The sequence below is a fragment of the Bradysia coprophila genome, unplaced genomic scaffold (genome assembly GCF_014529535.1).
Source record: "Bradysia coprophila strain Holo2 unplaced genomic scaffold, BU_Bcop_v1 contig_476, whole genome shotgun sequence".
Classification (NCBI taxonomy): Eukaryota; Metazoa; Arthropoda; class Insecta; order Diptera; family Sciaridae; genus Bradysia; species Bradysia coprophila.
In genome coordinates this window covers 1755099-1779384 of record NW_023503727.1, presented here as the reverse complement: position 1 = coordinate 1779384, position 24286 = coordinate 1755099, and the positions used below count along the sequence as shown (strand labels likewise).

The 24286-nt window shown below is 30.9% G+C and overlaps 1 long non-coding RNA gene across 1 annotated transcript; it reads left to right on the top strand.

Annotated features, from left to right (window-relative positions):
- Nucleotides 1–17283: 17283 nt before the first annotated feature.
- On the top strand, nucleotides 17284–18413 carry LOC119082669. Its single transcript, XR_005088682.1, has 2 exons — nucleotides 17284–17394; nucleotides 17485–18413. It is a non-coding gene; the product is annotated as an uncharacterized LOC119082669 (long non-coding RNA).
- Nucleotides 18414–24286: the final 5873 nt, after the last annotated feature.

The following is a 24286-nucleotide window of genomic DNA, read 5'->3' as shown; positions in this document are numbered from 1 at the left end:
TATTGAAATGATTGTTCTTGAGTTAAACGTTTGGTTTTTTATTATTATTTATATTTATTAGTAAAAATCAGAATTTTTTTGGTTTTTTTTAAGTAAACTTTTTTGTTCTTGATGGTATCAGGGTGTGAAAAACTTTTGTTTTTGTATTCAATATTTTTTAATGTTTCATCGAATTAATATTTTGTTTTTTTTTGTCTGTAATATCAACTTAAGCTTTGATCATTAGTTTTTCAATGTAATAAAATTGATTTTTCTGTTTTATGAAATTTTAAAAAGTCGAGTTTTGATTATTATTTTGTGGTAACAGAGAGATTGACTCTCTCGTGTTTTTTTGCTATGAACATGTTTTTCTTGGTGTGTTTTCATTTTGGACCAAATGAAAATGTAATTTTGTTTTTGCAATTTTAGAAATTATTTTACCAAAATTTGGACAAAAGAATTTATTTTTTTATATATTTTTTGCCAAGTATTGAGTTTAAAAAAGCTTTTCGACTTTTTCGGATCCTACCGGTTCGGTATCTATATAATTTTGTGCTCTTAATAAAGAAAATCTAGTCAATCCAAGTGAATATGGTCTGCGATTTATTGGTTGTTTTGTATTCAATGGAAAATCTCTCTTCCACTCTTCCATTTTGAATTTGCATTTAAACTTGCCGAAATTTGTTGCATGGATAAAATTCTTCACAGAAAACGTCAGAACGTTTGAAGGATACATTGTAGGCTCATCGGAGGAATCGAACGCTTTTTTGAGAATGAACATTTATTGCTTCATTTTTGAATGGAAGAGGGATTTACAACAAAGTGCTGCGGTCGATTTAATTTTTTTTACAATTCAGTAGTCGATCTATTTTAACTTTGATTATCGTAACAAGAAATAAAGGACGTGTGACTACACAAAGCTTTTTGAATTTGAAAGTACGTTAGCGAATTATAACAAAAATGAAATTGGATTTGAAATTTTATTTCTACACGAAAATTACCGTGAAAAACAACTATTTTAACGACCCATTCGTTAAATTGTTAAAGCACTGATGTCACGTATAGTATATTACGAAACAACATCCAACAATTCTCAGATTAAAATATTCATTTTATGGATTCACTTTAACTATTTGAAGTCTTCCAAAAAAACAAAACTTAATAAATGGTAATATATCCCATTGGTTCTGTCTTTTTATTTTTCATTTTGTTGTTCTCCTAATTTTATTTATTTTTTTGATTTCTTTTCGTATTTTATTGGTTATTCAATATTGTAACCAAAAAAAAACCGTGTTAGAACGTTCCTTCAATGGTAAATGTTGTGGATTTTTGCTATTTAACTGAACGATGAATATTTAACATCGTTAAAAATAAAGATTAAAAAAAAGAAGAAAAAACTAAAAATAAATTTAGGGATTTGCGATAATGTTGTTGGTTAGACGAGCAACATTTTGAACAGATAGAGAGAGAGATAGAAATAAAATGCGTTTCATGAGTAGGTAAACGTTATGTAAATAAAACAATTTATGTCATAGAGATGAATATAAAAAGAAATAATTTAAAAGGAGAAAAAACAAATAAATTAAAATAAATCGATTAAATAGTAACAACAGAAAAACTTAATGCTTCAAAAACTATATAATGCATGAAGTAGTAGTGTTATTTATATATTATATACATAAAAATCCAAGTCATTTTGGTCGAAGAAAAAACATATTTTAACTCAGATGTATTCTATACTTTGTTTTTGGAAATTTTAATAATTTTTTTTTGCGCAAGGAATTTCAACCTGTACATGATTTTTGATTATTTTTTTTTTGATTTTCTTTGTTATGCTTACTACATCATCCCCCTAATTTCATAACTAGCATCCTCTCATCCTCCTCATTCAGACTTTAATTTGTTTTTCTTCTTAAATAGATCGTTGTAGTTCTGTGAAATGAATTTTGAATTTTCTTAATTTAATTAAGAAAAAATTTCACAAAATTATGTCGATTTTTCTTTTACGTTTGTAGTTGTTTGAATTGTATAAAACAATAAACAATTTACCTAGAACATAAGATGCATTTATAAATAAAAGAAATGAACTTAAAATATTCTAAAAACAAAAATAAAATAAATTGAAAAAAAAAATTTAAAAAAAATATTTAAAAATATATTGAAAAGTGTCCGCTCTGTTCAAACATAATTATGGCATTTAGTTTTAAAACATTTTTTTTTTCTTTTTCATTTAATATTCTTTAATAATTGTATTTTTTGTAGATAAATCGCTATATATATTTACTTGTATATTTGACAACAACAAAAATTGAATTATTTTTACGCGAGTCGCCGCTTTGTTCGCATAATGTTTGTTTGGATTTTTTTATTTAATTTCAAAAAAAAACAAAAAAATGTTTCGAACCGTCAGTGTTTACTTCAACGCTAAACAAAAAAACAAAATTTTTAAAACCAAAAACTTTTCAAACCAACTGCTTTGTTTCAAACTTTTTTTTTTACATTTTTTTAATTCCCATTTTAGCAGTAATGTTACACACTCTGCTAATACAAACACAACAAAACCTTACGACAACACACATTTATCTATCCCCAAAAACTTTTATGTGTTTAGAAAGCTAATTAGTCATTTTATATTACCTTGTGGTGACATTATGTTCGATGAACGAAAAAAAAAGAAATTTAGTTTTGTTAATAGTTGGCTATGGTTTAATTTTGCAAACTAACCTCTAAGGGAACAACCACCTTTGTTTATTTAAAAAAAAAATGTTATTTCAATGAACGAAATCTATTTTGTTTGAAGCACACACAAAACACTGACAAACACAAGAAAGAAAGAAAATACAACACACAACACTTTTAACACAAATGCATTGTTTTCGTGTCTGATCTAAAGCTTTGATTGAATCAAATTCAAATAAAGCTAAATGTTCCTTACGAATTAAAACAATGATTCGCACGTTGGTCGACAAATGAACTGTGACATTGCGGAAACTCAATTTTCAAATATTTTTCGCGCCATAAATTAATTGAATTGAACCACCACAGTCATTTGTTTCCGCCGGAACACAAAATCATTGTTTTAATCGGCATTTTTACGATATGTTTATTATTTACCTGGTGATGTGAAACTTACTTTCAGGGCTTACGGCATGCTAAAATACAAAAAAAATTAAAAAAAAATTTAATTCAAAATAATCAGCATTTTTATAAATATATGAACCAGAATTGAACATCTTCTTTTTATCCGATTGCGTTTGTGTTTAAAAACAGCAAAAAGGTTTTTTTTAATGATATAAATGTGTACTCACTAGTCGATTTTGTATCTAGATATTTGTTGGGTGATTCGAAATTTAATATTATTTTTTTTAAATCTTATTTAAAGACCAATGTTCGTAACTCGGCTTAGGGTGCAAAGTTTAATTATGCAACGGGAACTTTTTTTTTCTTTGTTTAAGAAGCTTAGGCATTTAGCAAGTTAATACTATGTATAGGTACGGTTAGAATTTTAAAAAACAAAATCGCAAATTTATGCACTGCTTTTAATATTAATTTTTAGTTTCAAAAATATTTTTTTTTAATTTTTTATTTTTCATAAAACAAAAAAATTTTACTGACTCATGTGCTTTATTGTTTGCAATATTTTCATTGAATTTTCAATTTCAATTGGAAGAAAATAATGTGCTTCACAAAAGCTTTTATATATATCGATGAATCCCCGCCCCCATGTTCTTTTACTGAGCATACATCTCTGTTTCTGTTGCTTTTTCGTTACTTCTAGAATAATTTTTTTACTTAAAAAAATAAAAACAAAAATCAAAAATAGATGAATTTAAGGCTCGATGTGATTATTAGTTCGTATTGAAAAAAACGGAAATTTTTTGTTTTTAATTTCTTTTCTTTTTTGGAAAAACAAATTTATTGGATAAAACGCAGGGACATTTTTATATTTGTGCAAAAAAGAGGAAACCTAGGCAAATCACTTGTAGGTAACTCCAAAGATTGCCGAATTATACGGTTCGGCTTTAAATTGTATAGTCAAAGGAAAGGGTGCAACAGATGAAATTTAAGCAACGAAAATGTACAAAATTTATGAATTTTGTTTCTAGTGACGAAATTGTGGTACTAAAATGTGAGGATAGAACTAATTAGTAGCTCAAAATTGTCATATGCTTGGAAGGTGTCGTGATAAGAAATCATTTCAATCGAAAAAAGAAAATTAATTTTTGATCCCATCTTGAAAACGAGTTCGTGTCATACTTCATCGAATAACCTTTATATGGATGAACGATTGGAATTATGCGAATACTTCTCCTCTTGCCAAAAAAATGTAGGGCTCCTGGAGCCCACTAACTTTGTATCGGGTAAAAACAGGTCGAAAGATCGGTTACACTTACTAAATGATGCAGGAATAATTTCCTCACTTTTTGTATTATAATAAAGGCGTCGGAATTAGTGGCACTTCTATATGCCGCATATGGCAATTTTGTAATCAAATTATAAATCGCGAATCTTTTACAGTCGATTCACACGAAAACTGTAGAATTAAGTTAAAAATCCATATGCCGAATAGTACAATAATGCGAGTACGTAACCCCCGGTTTAAAAAGCTGCCAATTGCCTGAAAGAACGTGGTCATCATTAGGTGGAACAATAGAACAGTTTAAAAAAAAACGAAGCGACGGACGCAACCAAATGCATTCATGATGCGTAAAATACACTCCATCATGCTCAACGGTAATAATTTCTTGTGCGACAAAGCGGTGCCTTTTTTTATGAATTTGAAATTGAAAAAAATGAGAGAAAATTATGAGAATAAATCAACTGATTTGATGGCGAAAAAAAATATGAAACTTTTTTCTGCGTGCCCCATAAGTGCCTACACCGAAATGAAATACTCCAATTTGTAATTGAAAAGTCGAAACTTCTGAATAAATAATTTCCAAATGAATAAAAGAACCATCAGCACGATTTGCTTAGCCATGGAATTTATGACACACAATTTTCTGGAGAATTTAATTCGAAAGAAATGCTAGGATATTGGATGACACTTTCGGCAGCTTGTTAAATGGGCAAGGAAAAAAATGCTATTTTTAAGAGAAAGGAAAAGAGAAATTTTGTTTTCGTCTTTTTATTACTTTCTTTGCCAAGTCATCATAAACTGTCCATGATCGGGAGGACACTTTATGATGCACAAAAAAAAGGAATAAAAAAAATTAATTAAAAAAAATACTTAAGTCATTTATGTTCATGTTTTTATGTGATTTTTAAGGTTAGATACTAAAAATCATTAATTTAAAATCAAAAAAAGTAACAACAAAATTTTTTGACGTAAATGTTTTCTAATCTTTAGTTTATCATTTTACTAAAAAAAAATTTTTGCAGAAGAATAAGAAGAAAAGATAAAATTTTAAAGTAAAAAATTAAAAAAAAAATAAAACTAACGAATGGTTTGATATAAAAAAGGAAAACATTTAAAAAAAATATGAAATTATAAAATAACAAAAACCAACCTATTATTATGTAAACTATTGATGAAGATAACGTTTTAGAAAAGAAGCAGTATTTGTAATAATGCTTGGAAAATATGCATGATTGATTGTTTTATTATTATCATTATTATAATTATATTATACAATGTACTTTGACGCTTTTATCTTTCATTCTATTTTAATTTTAATGATCGAACGTTCGGAAGCGATGCGAAATATTTTCGTTCTCAATTTAAATAAATTTGATTTAAAAGTTTGTGTCCGGTCGCCATATAATGGAAGAAATGGTAGCACTCATTACACCGTCAACATTGCTTCTTCGGTATAATTAAAAGTACTCCGCCTAAAATCTGCAAGTAACTCGTCTACTTAACTATGTGCCAGCAAAACGTATTTGCTAAGCACATCAACACGTTAAATCTAGTACTTCATTTGTTAAACCATTCGCTTTGCCTCATTAGAGACCACTGGAAATAGATCACTAAAATGACCGCTGGCGTGTGCAAACTAATGACAACCAACTTTGCTTCTATGGGAATTCCCCGTATTTAGTCATTTGCATTCATTTCAAAGAATTGGACGCACTCACTTATGCATTGCTATGTGAAATTGTGAAGTTGGTTTCGATTAGTTTGCACACTTTTTCCCCACCATTCCTCACGTTTCCGTCATCAGTTTCACCAAACGAAGAGATCTATAGTTGATCATTTTTTCCTCTCATCATTGTCGATAAGAGATGATTAATAGACGTTTTTAAAATCGTTATTGCCGGAAACATCACAAATTAAAATTTAAGAAACTTTGGAAAGGGCAATCAAATTTCAGGCTGACTTTTGACTTTGCTTCAACTGATTTTCAGCTGATTCACTCATACAAACAAAACTAGTTAGGAATGTTTATACGAATTAGACAGCACACTCATTAGTCTGGTAGTGGTAAGGCCGTATAAACATGTACATCCAATTTTGTTTGCATGAGTGAATCAGCTGGAAATCAGAGTCAATCAGCTGTAGCGAATTTCGGCTGAAATTTTATTGACATTTACTGTGCATCGTGGATGATTAAAAGCATAACAAACGAATTGAAGAAAATCTCGCATCGTTTCCAACGTCAATTCCCCTGTTACACAAAAAAAAAGTTTTTGAAAAATATGTGAATCGATCCCCCCCTTTTTTCTATTATATATATGAAAATTATGATCCCATTTTTCATGTAAAACCTTGTATTACTTTTGGTATACTCGTGAATATATATACTTTCGTGTTATACTACATTCTTCAAAAAAGCTGGTGGTTATCATTGCTGTTTCATGTGTACATACTTACAGTTCCTCTAATTAATTAAATGTTTACGAAATTCTTTACTTTTTCTCAAATTTTGTGTTTTTTTTTTCGTTTTGTTTGTATTCAAATCATTCTTACCAAATTGTAATACACACAAAATGTTATCCCCGCGAAAATGTTTAGACGAGAAAATTATTTATTTTCCCGAGAAAAAAATAGAAAATGATAAAAACACATTTGTTTTGCAACGCTTCCATCTCCCACATTTTACATTTGTTCTAAATTAGAAATTCCTGCTTTAATTGTACTCATTATGATTATATATTATAAGAAAGGATGTTTTAGGGGCTCTTTGGGCTCTACTTATTTAAAGGATTTACTCGTTTATATTGTCTACATGTTTCATCGCAGTGGAGTTTTTTCCAACGAAAAATTTTGTTTTGAGTAGATGATGATGCTTTGTAATAGGTTCTCGTGGTTGTTTTTTTAATTTGTTAAATAATTCTATGTGTACTGCTTGCATCTAAGAAACTTATTTCGTTAAGTACTTCGACCACATAATATACACAAAGACACACTTTGCTGTAGCGCTTTTCTTTTAGCCTAGCCTCTACTTTACTGTATATAAAATACAAAACAGTGATGATGTGATGTAAAGATAGTGGCTATGACTGATGATAATGGAAAGAAGTATATTGATTCAAAGCAGATCCAGTTCGGTACAATGTTGTCGTTGTTAAACTATGTTTGGGATGTGAGTTTTCTTTCGATGGAATCCATCACACTGAATACTTAGTGATAAGCACCAGCTTTTTTTTTCGTAAATTTTTTGATTTTGAACATTTCTGAATCATCTTTTCAACGAGATTAGTAAACGTTGAATTCCACTGTCTTCCTGGTAAATTGTGAAGTTTGATAATTCGTTCCACACTTTTCATCATAAATCCGTCCAGTAAAAAGTAAATTTTGAGATTGTCTTGCGTACGTATCGACATTATAGGGGTCTAGTGGCCTAATATATTGCTAGCAGCATTGAATTGGAGTGTCGCATCTAAAATCGTTTTGATCGAAAGTTATAAGAAAGCATATATCTTCAGATCATCTTATGGATTACTAAGTAGAGTTTTGGATTGCGTGTGCAAATATACAAATAGTTGGAAATTCAGATAAGAAAACAAAGAAAGAAAGAAAGAAAAAAAAAACTTTGGATCACATTGAGAATTAAACATGCAGAAAATGAGTTTGTTTTTCATTTGATTTTTTTACGCATTTTATACAAGAAAAGAGAAGACGACTTTAATATAGCTCTGTATTTTGCTGATTTTTTTTTCTTTTCTTAAATTTTGATTTTGTTTTTCTTAATTTTTATTTTTTATTCTTTTGGTTATACAAAAAAGTGTGATTTCTTTCTATGATCTTAGACATTGCTTTGAGTTGTTTTTTTTTTGTTTTTCTTTTTTATTTTTTGTATCATAATTTACAGCTTCGTTTTATTTAATTTAAAGATTTTTTTTTCTTTTTCTATTTTCTGTTGAAGCTTCGGCTGATGTGAGCGCAGGAGGTAAGATGCACTGCCTAAATGCCTAACTCAAAATGAGTTTGTTTTACATTTTCTTTTTTGTTGAACAGCAATTTTTACGAAAACTTTCAATTTAACTTTTACCATTTACACTTTACCAAGACCGAGTTCTGTTTTGTTTATGTCTGGGATATAATATTCAATTAACGATTTCTATAGAGTTACAGATAAGACAAGTATGCTGTCGACAACGTCAATAAGTAACAAATTTGAAGCTTCAACAAGAGACTTTAGGGCACTAGTGCGACAAATCCCATAGTTGTAATGTTGCATATCAAAAGGGAACACGACAGTGATTATGTAAAATTTGTTCGATGGCACAAATATCCAGTGCTATTTTTCTACATTTCACAAAGGTACGATAATTAACCTTTTTTATGTGATGAGAATCTGGTAATAATGTACCTGATAAAAATCAATAAATCTACTCCTTCAAATGTTATTCAATAACCAATTACTTCATTTGTTTTGACATAAATTTACTTACATAAAAGAACGGTAAATGAACAATTTTAGATTCTTTTTATCGCTGCGGTCGATAACAGATGACAAGCAATATCTAAAAGGCAGCAGTCATTGATTTCAGTTCTGTTAAGTTAAGGTAAAATTTTGGTCTTATTAGTGGTCCACAAAAATATGTAAAAACACTTGAGTAGGATGGGTTCCTAAAAATATCAAAAGAAAGGCTTAAGCTGCCTATTCCTTTTGAAGAACCTGGATTCTATAAACATACTCACTGCTTACGTAATATATGAGCGCTCCCTAGCGGGGTGTGTTCAAAGAAAAAGTAACAGAAAATCCCTAAAAGACGACAGTAAAATGAATAAGTAGACAGAACTCGCAATAATTTGGATTTATGTCTTGGTATACATTTCCAAAAATTTTTTCTGTCTTTGAGATTGCTAAATTGAAAGTTTTCGAAAATGCATTTTAAGAGTGTTTCTCTTAGATGGACACCTTTAATCGAACAAATTTTTATATTTTTTTTATTAACACTTTACCCCATACCCATATTACAGCTTGTTTGTGTATTTTCAGATTATACCGAAGTTATTATTAAAAAAAATCATTCTGGAGGTTTGCAATGCACCGCTTTATTGTTATTGGAATTTGATAAATATTTTTTTATATATAGACACACACACACACACAGTCCCAATTAATACGAACATTATTACGACGCAAAGTTTATTTGTAGAAATATATAAAGATTGAAACAACAAACAAACATTTGATTTCAACATAACAACCGCTTTGATTCTACTGCTTCTTTTAGATCTAAAAACCTTTGCCGTTTTGTTTTCTGTAAACATAGACACAAATTGACATGTGACGCTTTGACCAATTAATTTAGGAAAAAGAAAAATATTTGCGTTATTATGTAACAACCTTCAAATCACTAAAAAAAATCTTTGTTCTCTGTCGTTGTCGATTTCAAGCTGAATTTTACAATTTCTTTCGTGCTAATTTACTCAGTATATTAGTGTGAAAGCTTTGAAAATCATACCTTTTGTCTCTTTTGAAAGTGAGAGGAGCTTAAAGCTCACAACAAATTTTTCTGTTAACAATCCACGGAGTCGTATAAATTTATACGTCAGAGAGACTTTTTTTCTCCTTTGTTACGATCTGTCAGTTTTTCTATTTTGCGATTTAGTATGGAAATGAAAACTACAGTGAACGACATCTCAAATGTCTCACTGTCAAATTTTTCTGAGAATTTTATTGTGTCATTGCAAATTCACAATGACATTCTCTGAAAAAAATGACAGTGAGACATTTGAGATGTTGTTCACTGTAAAATTGAGATATCTTTGCTGTTTTAAGTGGTTTTTCATATTTTTTTGGACCAAAATGTTTTAAAATGGGTTTGGAATCGATTGGCATTAACAGATTGTGTGAAAATATTTGTTTCTATTTTATTATTTTGTTAACGTCAATCGATTCCAAACACACTTTAAAACATTTTGGTCCAAAAAATATGGAAAACCACATAAAACAGCAAAGATATCTCAATTTTAGTTTTCATTTCCATACTAAATCGCAAAATAGAAAAACTGACAGATCGTAACAAAGGAGAAAAAAGCTCTCTCTCTGACGTATAAATTTATACGACTAATGGCGTGGATTTGGTTCATAAACATACCTTTGGTCTTTTTCATATACCAACAGATTCCATTAAACGTACCCAACGTACCTTGGCTACGTTCACAACCGTATTCGGTTTACAAACGAAAGCAAACTTCTTGTGATTCACAATAAATTTCTCATAATTGAAACATTCAACATTTTCGACAGCCTTTTTTTCTAAAAATTGTGAAAATTCCAAAAATTCTGAGAATTTTGAAAACGTCGGGAAAAAAATCTAAATTTCGGAAAAATTCCCAACAAATTCTGAAATTTTTTCATGATTTTCTGGGAATTTTGCTGAAATTACTGAATTTTCCAAATTTTTAAATGTTAAACTCCTAAAAACGGTCCTGTGCTTACATGTCAAACCACCGTACACAATACTACATAAACATGAAACAACAGTGTGTGTAGGCAAATTAGACTTAAAAGCAATTCAAAAAAAGAACTTTTCAATCAGCTTTAAGTGATAACCTAATTGTGTTTGATTATACTCATCCATTAACATTGAATTTTATGAGAAATAGTAGCATGTTGAACATTGTAAAATGATTTAAAAAAAAAACAATAATAATACAAGAGCGTGTTGCCGTATGCTGTGTGTGTTGCCGCCGCTGCTACCCTATCTACCGCTGTTGCCGCTGTAGAAAAAGAAAAGAAAAACAAAACTTGTGTGCCTTCTTACGACCAAGCAAAACTAACTTGTAACAGTAAATTGCAAAATATTTTGTCCGACACTAACTCCTTTAATACCCTCTCCAAAAATAAAATGGATAAGAAGAATAATGGTAATGTTGGTTATGTGTTTTGTTTTTAAAAATTATTTTTTATTCGTTTAAATTTTTTTAGTGAAGAACTCTTAGTGTTTACTTCATTGTAATACCTTTTATAAACAGAAAAATGACGAATAATTTTTTGTATTTGCTTTCAGCTTTAAAGTGCCGCCTTAAAGAGTGTGTTTTATCATATTAATGTAGAACAGTGTGTCTTTAATCCATCCCCTTGGCTTATTTCTTTTCCACTAATTCATTCTATGTTTAAATAGAAATCGTAAAATTTATTTAACGATCTGAGACGAACAAGAAGTTCTTTTGGCTAAATAATTTAAATTTTGCCTTCTTCGTTTTTGCTTTAATTTGACTTCAAACTTTTTTTTAAAAACAAACTTTACTTGTTTTGCATGCAACGAAAAATCAGTAGTTGATATAACATCTGAACATGTTGAGACTGGTTAGGAAAAGTAAAAGGAAAACTTGTTAATTACACACACACAAAAAAATCTTGCATAAATACTCTAAGGCATCGTCAAGGCTTCTACGCATAGTGAAACATCGTCGTGTAGATTCACCAGTTTCCGAAATTAAAATCTCTCTCTGTCTCTTTCTCGAAATGTAATCAAAAATGCATAAAAGAAAACTGTAGTGCCCATTCAAAACTTCTCATATCCGTCCTTTAAAAAAAAAATTGCTTTTCATTTTGCCTTCAATCCTCATCCACTATCGGATCAAATCATTCGGAGGAACTTACAGCAAAACGAAAAATTAAAGTTTCATCAAAATTTTCATATTTTCAGATTGGCCCCAAGTTATACCATGTCTGTTGTATTATAAAGTAATCCAATCCAATCCATGTTGTGCGCCAAACAGCTACGTTTAGCATCCTCATCACCTTTCGCACAAATTAACTATTAACTGAGCGGTAAGTTATGCATCACACATGAAAACAAATAAAAAAAAAAAAATCCGAAAAGCTCAGCCATTATTGTCTTCGAATTAGTGCACTCTTTCCAGTGTTTCAGTTTCGATTTAGCAAAATAGAAACATTTCTCAGAGGGGGCAAAAGCACTTTGGACAGTATGAATATTGCAATTTTGTCCCGTAAATCAGTTCAGCATGTGCGTGTGCACCCCTCGGCAATTCTTCAGCTCTTTGTCTTTTTTAAATGTATCATTGGGCCGAATAGTAAAAGTTTTTTTTTTGTTATGTGTGATCGCTTAATTTGGTATCCGTATTTGCCATACACTGCTCTAACTGCTCATTATACTTTCCTCCCTTTATACGACGTGAACAATATATTTTCAATGGATTTACGTGCTTGTAATTCACGCTTATGGTCCCATTCACAGTCATATTTGTACTGCATTTATTTAGAGAAAAACACCTGCCATTGTACCTGTCGAACTAAATGAATTATCTTCTTCATTCTGAATAGTTTCTCTTCTCGTCTGTCTCAAACTCTACCTCAGGCTCCGGATATTATATCAACTACTGATCAGTGAAAAATTGTGCAAAACTTGCGATTACTTCCAAGATCAGTTGGTAGTTTTAAAATCTGAGGGATCGTTCAAAAACATATGTGCGAAATAGATAAAAGATATGGTTGAAAATGTGATAGTAAGAGATGCAAATAGTTGTCACGCGTGACATATTTTATGAGTGAGGCCTGACCGCTTGTGATGATCCACATTTTGTGTGTAAATTTCGTTTGGGTAAGTTTGGCTCTTAAGTATTCTCGTATTGATCTGAAATATTTCAATCGATAGTGCTTCGTGTCAGGGCTTACTTTAGAGAATTTTAATTCTGAAAATTGCGAAAATTCTGAAAAAAATCCGAAAAAGTTCTGAGAAATTCCGAAAAATTATTTCAGAATTTTTCGGAACTTTTTCGGAATTTTTTCAGAATTTTCGGAATTTTCAGAATTAAAATTCTCTAAAGTAAGCCCTGCTTCGTGTTCCTGTTCATACTGATTGAATCAGTCTGATTCGTTCAGTTGAAATTTGTTGCTGTTCTTATGAGAGGAATGTTCCCTTGTCACTCCTACATATGATCGATACGTCGCCCCAGAGATCATTCATAAATTTCGTAACGCTTTTTCAGTGCTGTCATCAAAACTGAATCCTAAATAAGTCGAGAAATACGCGACCTACGGAGACAAAACTATGTTCAACCTCCTAAATGGTGGGAAAGAACATGGTTTTAACTTCACACAGCGCGTATTTCTCGAGTTATTTAGGATTTAGTTGTGATGACAGCACTGAAAAAGCGTTACGTATTTTATGAATGATCCCTTGAACAACTTGAAAGAAATAACAAGCAAAACGGTTAGTGATATTTTAGGCACTCTAGAATACTTAGGCTCTAATTTTTCCTAGCCAAATTGACGCTAAAAAATCTGGAATGAACATGACAGGGGATCAAACTACTAACTGATCTTGAACCGATCGTTATTTTGTTCGATTTTTTGTTGTTTCGCGCTTTTAATTTCAATTTTAATTTACATAACAACTCAGCATGTTAATCTGAAATTTTGCTTTTATTTTTACATGCTTTCAAAAACTTAACACAAAACATCAAATGGACACGAAATGTTAACATTTTCGGTTAACAAACAAACTCTCTTCGTTTTACTTCGTTTGTTAATTTTCTATCTCTACGAACGTTTTGTTTATCAAAAAATTTCTTTATAATTTGCACTTTTCAACACAAATAACTCTGCTACTCATCGATCGAACATCCAAAAATTGTTTCGTTTCTTTACGTACACATTGTTTTACGGTTCGTCACACTGAAAAAAAAAATTTAAAAAAAATTGTGAAACGTTATATTGCCTGATCGCCGCCACTGCATGCACTATGTTACAAAAAAATATATTGTACATTGGGGGTGCTTATTCTCATTATACTGTGCAGCATCTAATAATGTACCCCCTAACGCTCCCTACGTTATCTACACTGATGCCAATGGACAGGTACAAAAAAATGCTTTTAATTAGAATTTTGGTTGTAGTTTTGCTAGCTTCAACAGCGTAAACTTTTGTTTTATGTTAAATTTTAAGATTTTCGTACTGGGAAAGTGGTGGCCAACCGATTGCAAGTTTTTATGAAACTTTTTCACCATTTACTGCAGAAGCAAAGTTTTCTTACGTATTTAAGTAAATGGTTGGAGATAAAAACTTGGTGTCGGTCGGGCCAACGTTTCCGAGTCTAACAAACGTTAATGATGCTTCGAAGCGTGTTTTCATGTTATCGGTTGAGAATTCGAATTTTGTTTTTGGTAAATTGAATAATTTTAATGGGAAAACTAAGTCACCGAATCATTCGCCAAGAGTATAACGTTACGACGTTGAATTGTCGAACGTCGTTATGCTTTGTTTTCAGCTCACCACTGAGTGGCATACGTGCTAGTCTATTGATGAATTTAAATCTATTTTTCAATTATGATTCGCTAGATTAATACGTGTAGTATTTGTTTATAGGACATTGTGCCAGTACCACTGTCACCGTAGCCTGATGGAATTTTTAAATTGCGTCGAAAGACGTACTGAATCTTCTCTCAGTTCGGAACAGAATATTAACTAAATTGGCAGAGACTATAATTCGTTAATTAAATCATCTAGAGGGATTCTTTTGAATTTCGACTGACCGAAGTCGGCGCTATTTTTTCCGGGACTTTTTTATATATGCCTAGTTAGGCCTTGGTGCCTAGGCCCCAAAACCAGTCTCAGACATTTTTGATCTTCCATACCTGGCTGGTTGTAAGTGGCCAAAAGTCGAACAATGAGGTTTCGTAGTTCGGATTTCATTTCAGTAAGGTGGCGAGGACACGGGCGTGTATGGGTTCGTTGGAAAGCTGAGGTCAAGTACTCCTGGGGCAAATATTAACTTCATAAAATTTGCTGATAATCGGCCGAAAATATGACTTCTGGATAATTTCTTAGAATCGATGGAACCTCGGTGAACTTTGACGAGGGCTGTGACCTCACTAATGCAATTATTTGATTAAATTATTACTTATTATGAATGTGGAGGACCTCAGCTTTACACCGATATCCATATTTAGTAGTTTGGTACGTGACTACGTAACAGATGAAAACTGTGTGTTTCACTCCGCCAAACTAGTAATTATGCGTATCGCTGTAAAGCTGAGGTCCTACACATTCATAATAAGTAATAATTTAATCAAATAATTGCATTAGTGAGGTCACAGCTCTCATCAAAGTTCACGGAGGTTCCATCGATTCTGAGAAATTTTCCAGAAGTCATATTTTCGGCCGATTATCAGCAAATTTTATGAAGTTAATATTTGCCCCAGGAGTACTTGACCTCAGCTTTCCAACGAACCCATACACGCCCGTGTCCTTGCCACCTTACTGAAATGAAATCCGAACTACGAAACCTCATTTTTCGACTTTTGGCCACTTACAACCAGCCAGGTATGGAAGATCAAAAATATCTGAGACTGGTTTTGGGGCCTAGGCACCAAGGCCTAACTAGGCATATATAAAAAAGTCCCGGAAAAAATAGCGCCGATTTCGGTCAGTCGAAATTCAAAAGAATCCCTCCTAGCGAGACGACTTAGTTTTCTTTATTGATTAATTCATGTGACATCAGAACTACAAATATGTCAGAGAGAAAGAAGACACTCTGTTACTAAATCGACGGATATCAAAAAACACGCGACCATTAACCAAACATCGAAAATGAAAGAAGAAAAATTTCCAATCGACGTTTATTGTTTCCCACTAATTTTGGCGATACAAACAAACGACTCACCCCAAATCAGATATTAATAAAAATCAGTAATAATTAAAAACAGACTTAACACCGCAGCGGGAACGTATTTATTGTACATTGCTCTCATTTTAATGGCCGAAAAAGTTTGCTTAATAAAGCTTTTCTAATGAAATTATATCAGTGAGAATAATTACACGACTACCGGCTTTTATGGAATACGAGAAAACGAGAATTGCATTTTGTACAGAGCAAAAACATTATTTAAAATGAAATTAATTTATTCTTTTAATAATTCTTGTTTTTCCTTTTTTTTTTGCTGTTGTTGTTCCATTCTCTTCCGTACATTCCATGGTGTTTCTATTTATAAAATAAATAAAAAAAGCGAAACATATTTTACAATAATTAGAGGGGATAAAGAGGCTTAATTGCTGCAACGGCAATTTATGTACATAGTCAAATAAAGCTTTTCTGCTGCAGCTTAAAACGAATTCGAAAAAAAAAACCTTCTGCGTAGCAAACTGTAGCTGCCGTTTTATTTATATCGCTTAGAATTTCCATTTAATTATAATAATTTTCCTTAAGGATAAACAACGGGCAGTTTCTTGCAAATTGGATTTTTCTTCTTTTGTTTTTTTTTCTCTAGAAATATTTACAGTAAAAACTTATAAACTTAAACTTTCATTCACAATTCTCTGAATGTGTTCGTGTTAATATCTATCCTCGCTAAATTCAATTTTATTTCCGTGATTAATTACAATGCATCGATTTTATTCGAATATAATTGTCATTGTCTCCAACCGTCCCATGAAAGTCTTAAGCTTCGGAAAACGTTTTTTTATTATTGTCATCAATGAACTCCGAGGAATAAACTAGACTTGATATAATATCATAAAGAGAGGGACTGAATCACTGCACATAAATTTATGGATATGACTGTGTCTTATGGACATAAAATGTAATGTTACATGGTGGCGCCACCATTTGACTTTAAATTCAGAACTTCTTGATAATGTCAGTTCTCTACAGTGCTTATTATTCGGAATTAAGGCTCGGAACGGGTTCGGGTTGACCTGATCAGTTCAGGTTATGACCCGAACCGGTTTTAGACCCGAGCCTGAACTAAGACTTCGGGTTCAAACCGAACTTGACCCGAACCTGAATTTTCGATTTCTGGTTCAAACCGAACCCGACCCGAACCAGAAGTTATTCAACCCGAACTTGACCCGAATTTGAATTTCCATTTCGGGTTTGACCCGAATCTGATCTGAACCCGAATTTTTCAAATAGATCAGGTCCGGTTCAGGTGACCCGAAAATTTTACACTAAAAAATGCCAAAAATTTCCGGTTAACCCGAACCGGACCTGATTTATTTGAAGATCTCGGGTTCAGAACAGGTTCGGGTCAAACCCGAAATGGAAATTCGGGTTCGGGTCAACTTCGGGTTCGGGTCAACTTCGGGTTGAATAACTTCGGGTTCGGGTCGGGTTCGGTTTGAACCAAAATCGAAAATTCAGGTTCGGGTCAAGTTCGGGTTGAACCCGAATTCTTAGTTCAGGTTCGGGTCAAGATCAAGTTCGGGTTCCGGTCTGACCGAACCCGACCCGTTCCGAGCCCTATTCGGAATATCAAATCGTAAATTCATGAAATTCTAATAAATTCTGAAAAGTTCTTAAATTTTAGTATTTCAGGAATTAATTCTCAAAAGTTCTTATGTTCCCAAAAAGTCTTAAAAAGTCTGAAATTTATTAATTTTAAAAAACCTTTTCAAAAACAAATTCCGAATAATAAGGGCTCTAAAGAAATGGCGAGAGCAGCGTTTAGAGCAATTGACCCTTTACAAATTTGCAGCCTATATTCAGGCGGAAAAATATTCGTTTCTTGATGACACAATCTTCAAAGGTTTATCCATATGGGATAAGTTATCACCCACAAACCAATTTTTTCTTTAAAAGTAACACATTTTTGCGTGCTTTAATGGTTTTACTTTATCAAAAGAAGATTTTGGTTCAGAGAAAATCATCGAAAAACGAATATTTTTCCGCCTGAATGAAGACTACAAATTTGCAAAGGGTTGCTCTTAATTTCAATCTCCGAATTTTATGTCCATCTTTTTATGGGACTATCACATACGGGCATATTCGTAATATAACATTCCATATATTGAAACAGCAAAGATAAACAAAAGACTTTTATCCCAGCACCATTTCAGTGCGAATGATTCCGTGAATTGACAAAATGACATCTGTCCAGTCTAGTTTATTGCTAGAAGTGCCTTGGTTTTATTTAAACTTCTCGAACGGACTATTGGCATAAAATTGAGTTTTGTTGGTCGTTTCATTCGTTTCTGCCGTTTAACTGGATATTAACGCTTTTTTGTCGAAATTAGTTGCACGACTCATTTTCAATGGCTTTCTTGTTTGGCAAATTAATTTTTCTTTTGTTTTAATAAAACTAATTGAACGAAAATAATCTCGAATAAACGAATAATATCTTGATAAACATGAGAAAGAGTAAACACTTTAACGACGAAAATTAATAGTCAAAAAAAAGGTTGAATTCTTCAGAACCTACTTGTTAACAATAATCACTCAACAATCTGTAGGATAACATGACACACAATTAAACACAAAATAATTTATTTTTTTCTAAAAATTCGACGATCGGAAAATTAATTTTTTTCTTGTTAATTTAAAAATTCCGAATTAACTTTCCCGTTTTGCTTTGAATTAATTTTATTTTCATCTTAAAATCAATAATCTGGACTCTTTCAATTTTATGTTTTTTTTTGTTCCGTTGTTTTACGTTTTTTCAATGATAAATCCATTTCTTTGAATTTTGAGATTAGCTTTTAAGCAAAAACACACCGTGCCAGACATTCGGAATCAAAAATCCAACTAATGAAGACCATTTTCTCTTTTCTCTCCCTTTTATAGTTACTGGACACCCTCCCGGTGTGCCAAGATTTTAATAGATCAATGTGCAATCGTCCAACTTGCCGTTTTGTTCATCTAATGGAAGGTTTGTATACTTTTATCAATATTACATGCACCGACTTACAAAGACTTGAGCACACAAAGAAAAAACTTGTTTCGTAAAAGTTCTTGTAGAAGGGAAAAAATTTCTGTTTAATAATAAATTGGAGCAAATTTTACCCAGCACGTTAATTAGTCCACGTGGGAACGGTACAATATCGGATTATAACATTGAGTTTTCCATAAAAAATTAATTTTTATTTCGAATTTTACTTTTACCATCGCAGTCTTTGCAATGGAAAATAGATTTCGACATTTTACTTCAAAGTTTATGTAAAGCTCTCTTTCATTGGAATCGAATTACTGTCATTAAATGCAGTTTCATTAAAATTAATGGAACGATGGGAATTAGCTTCAGAAAATCAAAAGACATTTTTTTCTATGTACCCGATCTGACAACCGTAAAAGGTGCAGATTGAAAGCTTTTAGTAACTAAACAAGGTAGAATAGCTCTAACAGAAGAATGGATGAGACAGCTATCATCTGTAGGTGTAAACAACACATCGTTTTCGCTAATGTGACTTTTTTTTAGCAAAATGAATAGTTGATTCTGCTGAAGCAAAAGACTGTCTGAAAATCTTATGAAAATACTGAGAACAAAAGAAGTAATAGATTTGGTCTTGCTAATAATATGCTTTTCTGATTGTGTGAAAACGTTCAAAAACGTGAGAGCTACAGTAGTTGATGGATGGGGTGGTATTTCACGACATCTTTTAAACATAATTGAATAATTGATTGTTGTTCTGGTTTCCCATGCTTTGCAACGAATAGTACAGTCGATTCCAGCCTTTATTCCTACATTTTTAAAACTACAGTGTGTATGTACACCACTAACTTTAACTTTAAATCGTTTTAGGAGACAAAGTAGAAGTATTTGATCAACGCGTATCCGTATGCCGAGATCATGCGAAAGGTGCCTGTAGACGACAACAATGTAAATATTATCATATACCAGTTGTTATACCTCCAGCCAATGTTATGGCAACTATACATAAGTCAACTGATAGGGTTGATTTGATACATAAGAGCAGCAGCAGCAACACCAGTAACAACAACAATAACAACAATCATCCTAACAACAACAACAATAATAATTCCACTACAACAGCATAGTGAACATTGCCTAAATATTGTTACAATTAATGCCCAAGTCTGTTACAATAGCTGTGGACTGCTAAAGAATTGTTTTAGATAAAAAAATGTGTCTAGACGCTGTCTGGAGGTATGATCTGAATACGTGTGAGTGGAAAGAGTTTTCTTTTTATCACAATTTTCGTCGGATAAAACGATATTAAAAGAGTAAAACAGAAAATAATCAAAAGAAATAAAATTTGGATAAGTATTTAAGGGAAGGATTAAAGGAGAAGTGAAAAGGATAATTTTACAAAAAAGAATAATTTTTATTTAAAAATGAAAATAATAAAAAATGAAATGCGAAAAAAGAGATCTACCACTGTCGATGCAAAATGTCTTCATCTAATAGGTAAATGTAAATGGTTAAGATAAAAAGAAAAAAACAAATGAAAACTAAGGTAAATTTATAGTAATGTGGAGCTATTATTTTAAAAGCAAAAGAAAAAAAAAATAATTGAGAACAACAACAACACAAAATCAACTATTAATGGTAATGCAAACAACTAAGAAAAAGTATTTGTAAATAAATCTAAAAACAAAAAAACAAAAAATAAATTATAAAAAAAGTGAAATTTACATCGATGTCCTTTTTAAAAAAGGATTTTTTTTTAAAAAAAGAATAAAAACAAACAGATTTTAATGAACCCCCCCAATTCGTTATTTTTTACTAAATTTATTTATTTTTTAATTTTAGATTTTTTTATATTCGTTTTTTGACATGCAAATGTGTTTTTTGTATTCGATTTTTAATTTGTGACACGAAAAAAATGTGAATCTTTTCTTTATCCACTAAAAATATTTTATTTTTTATATAAAAACGGTAGGATGTTAATACTAAAAAAAATATTATAAATAGACACCAATACATAACACATTTATGAAGATAACAATTTTTCGTTTTTTAATTTTTTAGATTTAAATTTATCGTTTTTCAACATTTTTCTTATCTTATAAATTATCTCAGTGTTGAACAATAAATTGTTATAAAATTGTAATTTATTATTAAATATTAACGAGAAAGAGTAAATAAAAAATAAAAAAACAAAAATGGAGAAGAAGTGTAAATGATAACGAATGAAAAATATGAAAAAATAAAATTTTAAAAAAGTCGAGTTAATCGAGAAACGATTGCACTTGCAACACGTACAGTCATTTAAAAAAAAAATCAATCACAAGTTGATATTTTATCCATAGACAACAATTTGACTGTTTTGTTACACCAAAATGTAAATGTTAAATGAAAAGAAAATATCTAATTTTCATTACAAAATTGAATCTTTTTTCCAATCCAAAATTTCCTTTTGTTACAACACGTTTTGGAGACGTTTGAATAATAAAAAAAAGACTTGAAAAAATATGGTTTCTCATTTTTTTGCAAAATAAAAACTAACTAAGGTTGACTAGTCCATACATTTTGTGAAGTATAATTGTTAAGATTTAAGAGAACCAAATGGCGTAAAAGGTAATTCAATAAGAGTTTATGCAAATCGAACGTATAAAATTCCGATAGTTTCTTTAATCGAATGGAGACACAAGAACTAACAATCTTTAGTTACTTCAACACTGCGATCATTTCTTGTAGATCAGCACTATTCCCAAAACATTTTCATGACATTTACTATACCTTAGAGTCTGATCACTGTTGCCGATGAGTAATTCCGTGAACGTAAGAAATAAACGCTTTTGTCACGTTCCTGTCCTACCGCCTGTTTTAGTCCACCACTCCAGCTCACCAGATATGACTTGAATGGTCACGAAATCGAAAAAAACTAGTGTACTGACTGCGTATTGAAATTTATAAGTTCAGTTGAATCATTTGTCGATCAATTTTGGAACTGATCAGATCATTCTAGAGATCTCGTTAAATCGAATGAAATTTGAAACGAAAGGTTTCGTAATGGTTGTATGTGTCCAATTTCAGACTGAGTTCTTTTAAATCTCTTACTGAAGCACCGATACTGAAATGTTGATTGACTGCTTATCCACAATACTCTTCTGCAAGAAACGATAAGCATCCACGGCATCCACGGCATCCACGGCATTCTCGGCATCCACGACACTTCTAGTCGAAGCAAATTTTTGGAAAATATTAAGATGTTTTGAGATCCTTTCGATCCGTTGGATCAACCACAAAAATTCAATTGTCTTTTTTAAACATTCAATGCCACAAGACGATTGTTAAATTTTTTTCATGTAAACCCTTCCTGAACGGATTACTCGAACGACGAATATGTTCGCCATTAAAATCGAACGTTACACAGAATTCGTTTTTGTAGTGAAATAAGAACAATGATTTGGAAAAAGGAAAGCCATTTTTTTCTTGGCTTGTATAACAGAAGAGATATATTAAACCAAAATTATCAAAATTTTACAAAGTATTAGCACGGGAATGATATTAAGGGAAAAAAAACGATATGAAAAATGGAAGAAAGAAAAATGAAGAAAATATTCATATGAATTCTAAATAAATAAAAACCACACAATTATGATATATTATTCTACCTGGAGTATTTAAATGATAAAAAAATTGAAAAAAAAGTTACAAAAAATAACTTGAAAGAATTGAAAAAAAAGGAAATATTTTTATACTAAAATATAATTTCGTTTTTTGTACTATACATGATGATAACTATTGAAAAAAAAGAAAAAAAAATTGAATTAAGAAAACCATTATGGAAAAGAATGAATCTTTAAACAAAAAACAAAAAATTATTCATTTAGAAATAAATTACCTAACTTACCTAAGTAACAGAACACAAAGCAAAAAATAATTTATTTAATTAAAATCTAAAAAAAAATTAATCGGAAACATAAAAAAACCTATTTCCACATTTATGAAATGTGCAAGCGATTCGTTTCTAATTAAACTAAACAAAACAAAAAACCTAAAAAAAATTATTGATTTATCTTGGTAAGTTATTTAAATACTAAAAAGGGAATGAAAAAAAGAATTAAAAATTTCAAATAAAATCTCACAGAAGAGAAGTTAGATAAACATTGAAATACATTGAAATGAAATAGAAAGAAAGAGAAAAATGTTGCGAGATGCAAAAAAAAACAAACAAAATTATAAGATCGATTTTTCGTCACACTCTAGAAAAACAAAACATCTCACCTGATCCTTATATATAAATATTCTACCCCCCCCCCCCCAATATATTTCTTAGATAGTTAGGACATGATAAAAATAAAACTAAAAGAAGAAGAAGAAAAAGAAAATTAAATGAAAAAAAAAATGTTTACAAGTTTTAAGGTAAATGGTCAAAAGAAAACCAACTAAAAAAAATATAAAAACATTTTACAATAATATTTTATTTTCTATAATATTTAAAAAAAAGACAAAAAAAAAAGAAAATGAAAATTTTAAATAATAAATAAAAAATGAAAGAGATAGGAACGACACAACAACAAAACTAATGTCGGTGAGACACATTTCGAAATATATTAAAAAAAGTCCAGAAGATCATCATTCATAACCCAGAACAATTCATTAATTTTATTTGATTTTTATCTGTAATTGTTGGATTGAGCGTCGGAATGTTACCAGCCATACAATTTTTTTTTTCATACTAAGGGTATGGTCTTGTAAGTTCTTTTCTACTAGTGGGACGTCATCAAACCTATTAATTCTATTATTTCGTTTGTGGTTCAGCCCAAAGTGAGGATTCTTAAAAGAATGTTTAGGACGAATTTTATTTTTTAAATCCCTTACTTCATCTAAATTTTATACGCGAATTGGTCGTTCAGTGTACGTTCATACGAAATTCCACATCAATTGAAAGAACAAGAAATCTTAAACAAAATCTCGAACATTGCGCACAAATTACGAATCAAACTACTTCTACTCACCTCTTCGCCACATAAGTGAATCTTCAAACATCGATTAAATCTGTTACTTCATTTGTTTCAGCCAAAATCGAAAAATCTGTTTGTCCTATCGCTTCAACATACCTTTGCTATATAACAGAGAACTACCCTCAGGTCATGTCATTTTTGTCGATTTCGATAGCAGATGTGAATACAAGCCTGATCGACATATCTTCTCGTTATTTCAGTATGCTTCTAGCACCCATAGTTCCAAAAGGCATACAATGGAAAATAGTGTGTCAGCTACCGGGAATGTGGAAATTGTTAGCATAACATTTCGTAC